Here is a 5,000-nt window from a genome sequence, read left to right as displayed (position 1 = left end):
GTGTCGCCATGCCATGCCATAAGCCTGCGTGGTGAAGTCAGTCAGTTAGTCAGTCACTCGCGCTGTAGTGGAAGTGGTGGAGGTGGTGGTGGTGGTGGTGGATGCTGGTGCAGGTGCGGGGTGGACTGGTGAATGATGAGCGTGTGATGGGAGGTGGTAAGTGAGGTGCTAGGGAGGGCGTGAGGTGAGTGTGGAGGCACGAAGAGGCAAGGGGAAGGAGATATAAGGTAACACGTGATGTGTGCGCAACCGTTTGTGGGAATTACCTCATGTGTTGTCGACCGCCGTTGTGGTGGTGCGTGTGTTATCTTTGCTCACGCTGATGTATGGGGGTGACATCCATGGCCTTAAATACCCGTGTCAATTCAACTAGAGCTCTTTGAAAAGAGAGTTTCTCCTCTCCATAATGCATAAATGTGGTTTTATATGTAATGAGAACTATATAGACACCATTAAAACTCCTTGTTACTTCAACTGCAACATTTAACATAATATCTTCTTCTGTCAGTAATGCTGAAAAGCTGTTAATCTGCCACTAGAACCATAAAAAAGAAACACCTTTAAAAACCGGTGTCATTTCATTATTCGTTGGCCATACTATGATATTTTTCAAAATCTATTCTCTTTAATGCCATTCCTTATTCTAAGTGCTTTAACATACTCCAGTTGTTGCTTAAATTACTGTTAGGTGATTCATGTCACAGTTTTGAAGGGGGAACTGAATTAAATGTCCCGTTTTTCCATCTCTTTGATTACGTAGAAAACAAATATTGAAAGGTAAACTGAACTAAATATTGCCCTGCTGCTATTCTGCCTCGTAGATACTACATAGAAACAGTATTGAAGTGGAAACTAAAGCTGGTCAGCTTGTGGAGGAAGAAGTGTATTTTTTCCATTCTCTTTCTCATCTCTTTCTCTTCTTCTCCTTCTTTACTGATCGCTACCTTCTCTCTTTCCTGCATTCATTGTTTTCCAGGATATATATTAGCATTAATCACTCGTTCTGTGGTTTACAAATAAATATTTTCATTTGTGAGGCATTGTGATATTGTTTGTTTGATTTTTTTATGCACGAGGGGAAACTGGCCAAGGACAACAAGAGATTGAAAAAAAAATAAAAGATTCGCTTGGAATGCCAGTTTTATTATATATATAGATTAAAGTAGAATTAGCCATATGTCAGGGAAACTGTCTTGAAACTTCCCTCTTAAAAGAAGTTAAGTCATAGGAAGATGGAAATACAGAAGCAGGCAGGGAGTTCTAAAGTTTACCAGAGAAAGGTATGAATGATTGAGAGTACTGGTTAATTCTTGCATTAGGGAGTTGGGCAGAACAGGCGTGAGAGGAAGAAAAAAGCCATTTTTGTGCAGCGAAGCCGTAGGAGGAGAGGAGGCATGCAGTTACACCGACTAATATTAATACTGTTACTAGAAATACACGTAGACGATAAGTTGCATTACCTATGCATGCAGTAGTATCAGTTTTACTCTAATAGCAAATTTCTTTACAAACAAGCTTTTTAATATGTCCACTGTTGCTACGGTAACCCAAATAGTGCGAAAATATCCACTGGGCTCCACACCCTTCTGTCATCTTTGCTCATACTTGTGGATAGAAAGATCTATGGAGCTGATGTCCTAGCCAGAGTAAGCACGATCATCATTTGCTATTATGAACATATATAACACATCATCAGTAATCTTATAATGTATTATTTATCGAATGTCTGAAACCTCCAAATAGCTCCGACAGGCACAGCTCCGCAGAATACCGACATACCATCACGCACTTTCATTTATTTCTAAATAAATACAGAGAGTTTCACATTCCTTTTGATAGGGTAAAGAAAGGAATGATTCATGCTGCTCCAGGCAAATTTTTAGTGAGTAATGTTTCCTATTTACTAATATATTGGTCATAATCGATCAGTCCATCACCTCCTAAGGGACGAGGCTCATGTCCGCTCCGAAAATTTCACTTAATGTTGTGTTTCTTAATTATTCCATAACACATAGTGATTGTGGTAACACACATCAGTAGAATTAGGTCTCCTACAACTTTAACTGGAAAGAAAATATAGATTTACCACAAATAAACATGTAATAATGCAAAATATGAGGGGAAGTCGATCCGAGCAAGGAGGACTAAACATCCTCAAGTCACAAGGCCCCTCGTACTTACATACTTTATAAAAATTGGGCTACAAAACATATTTTTGTGGAAATATTTCGACAAAAGGAATGTATTATATTCACACAAAAAACTGACTTTCTTGGTGCAGTAATAATTACATGTGAAAGGAAAGTAGACGCCTTTTTTTCCTTGCAATCTTGAGAACCGTCCCTCTCTTTGAGATTAGCCAATTATAGGTCTGTGACAGTGAGATGCATCTTATGATAACTGTTTTCACTTCTGAATCTGTTACCAGTGGATGGTTAAAGGATGACTGTACCCAAGATGTATTAGACTAAGAGGTGAACGCACTTCGGCATTATTGGAACCGCTGACGTCACCATGTGTATTGTTTACGTCTAGTGTTGTGGTGGTGTGTTCACGTGTGACAGATTTCATCAGCAATTGTGTACTTTTCACGGGCTTTGTATTACGATATTAATAGTTAAATGGGTAAAGCAAGAGTGTGCGCTGTATTTGGATGTACACCTGGTAAGGACAGCAACCTAAGATACCATAAATTCCCATCTAATGATAACCTTGCTAGACAGTGGATCCATAAGTGATTCCGTTCAGACCATATTAATATTAAGTATGCTGTGGTTTGTGAACGACATTTTAGCCCAGATTGAACGAAATCTGAAGTACGAGCTTTTAAATTTGCCAGTTCCACGAACTGTGAGAAATTTAAAACAGGATGCAATTCCTGATCAGAATCTGCCATCACGAGGACACAGATGCCAGGGAATCGGCCATCCACCAGCATTTAAAGGTAAGAAACTGTGTATTTTGTAAGTGGTGGTGGTGTTTGTAGTAAATAAGTGGTGGTGGTGGTAATACTAGGTTCTAGTAAAGTAAGTGGTGGTGGTTCTAGTCTAATACATCTTGGTTCTAGTGAAGAATGTGGTATGGTAGTGGTTCTAGTAAAGTAAGTGGTATGTGCTATGCTTGTGAAACGATCACAGTAGATGCTGGTGAAGCTAATACTAAGTTGGAGGTGCAAATATTGTAAGTATGTGGTGGTAGTTTAAATTAAAACATATGGTAGAGGTGGTGGCATATCCCCATATTTTCTTGCAAATCACTAAGAAACGTAAAATACAGTTAGTGGCATTATATCTACTAAACATAGTAACCAAGATGCTAAAAGATAACCACTCAAATAAAAGAAATATGCGGAACACCTATATTCCACAATTAAGATTATTTTGTCCTTGTTGGTTGACATGCTGACGTCACGATTCTGGGTTTTAAAAGCCTCCCGCGCTACGTCAATGATTTCAAGACTGAAGTGCGTTCACCTCTTAGTCTAGTACATCTTGACTGTACCTGTTCAACATCAACATACCTCACTCCCATGAATTTATCCTCCACCCATCCATGCATTATAATATAGGAGGCCTATCTTCTCAAAAAAAATTTTCTCTATCTTGCTTTTATTTCTAAAAGAATTCATATATTTCTTCACTGGGAGAGAGAGAGAGAGAGAGAGAGAGAGAGAGAGAGAGAGAGAGAGAGAGAGAGAGAGAGAATTGGGGAAGAGAAAGGGGGGAGATGGGGAGGAGAGAGAGATAGGGAGAAGAGGGAGGAGAGGGGAGAGGGAGAGGAGAGGAAAGAGGTAGAGGGGAGAGGGAGATAAGAGGGATAGGCAGAGGGAGAGGAGAGGAGAGAGAGGAGAGGGAGAGGAAAGGGAGAGAAGGAGATGGAGAGGGAGAAAGGGAGAGGGGGAGAGGAATGGGGGAGAGGGATAGGGGGAGAAGGAGAGAGGGGGAGGGAGAGAGAGAGAAGGAGAGAGGAAAGTGTGTAGTGGAGGAGGGACATTTTTCTCTAAAGATACAAAAATGATTTATTGTAACCTAAAAATAGGGTAATCAAGTTTCTCGCAAGGACTGTAGATAGTGTTGTGTGCTGTCACACATTTTATAATGGAGGAAGTGGTAACTTCCCTAACTTTCTTTCTATTGTGTTTGGGCGCCACCTTCCACCTCCGCCAGACAACCGGCAACGCCAGTGTTTCGCATCTAAACTCTAAAGAAAGAACAACGCCAGTCGTGGCAACAGGACAACAAAACAAATACAGAAGAAGTGAAATCACCAAGCATGAATGCCATTAGCCGAGCTATTTTAGCAGTGGGAGTCTGTGTACTTTTTTTGCAAGATGAAGAATAAAGTAAAGCAGCAGAGGAGGAGGAGGATGTTTACACGAAAATGGTTACCTAGAAGAGAAAAAAGCAGCCAATATAGCAAGTTGCTCAAGGAGCTGTCCCTAAAATAATTGAGGAAGTATAATTGGCATGTGAGTTCTTCCACAGTGGTGACTGCTCCCGAACCAAGTCAATCAAGGTGTGTTCCACCTGGGCAGCTCCATGGTAAAGGTGTCGGCTCCTGGCCGTGATGGCGCGAGTTCGATCCTGACCCACGGCAGTTACTTGGTGAAATTGGTGGTGGCCACAAGGCGACATGTCAGGCTTAATGACCCTTGTGCAGTCGATAGGCATAAAGCATTAAGCTCGAGCCTTTCCTTTCCAACACTCACCACGGAGCAACCCCCCAACCCGCCTCCCACCTCCCGCCTCCCGCCGCCCGTCTTCCTCCGCCCGCCAGCACAGCAGTGCTTCCATTTTAGGGTAAAATACCCTAAACTAGAGTAATTGGACCCTTCTTAGGGTAGTGTTTAGGGTAATGCATAAACTAGGGTAATTTTAGGGTAATCTGCCGTTCTATGGATAGGTGTGCTTGGAATGGTGCCAATCTGGTGGCAGGCTGGTTCTCTTTCATGTTCGATTCATGTATACAATCATCCCCGTGACTTGTACCATCCCTTCACC

Source organism: Portunus trituberculatus, chromosome 47 (assembly GCF_017591435.1).
Source record: "Portunus trituberculatus isolate SZX2019 chromosome 47, ASM1759143v1, whole genome shotgun sequence".
NCBI classification, from domain to species: domain Eukaryota; kingdom Metazoa; phylum Arthropoda; class Malacostraca; order Decapoda; family Portunidae; genus Portunus; species Portunus trituberculatus.
The sequence above is the reverse complement of the archived record's forward strand: the minus strand, read 5'-3'. Positions refer to the sequence as shown.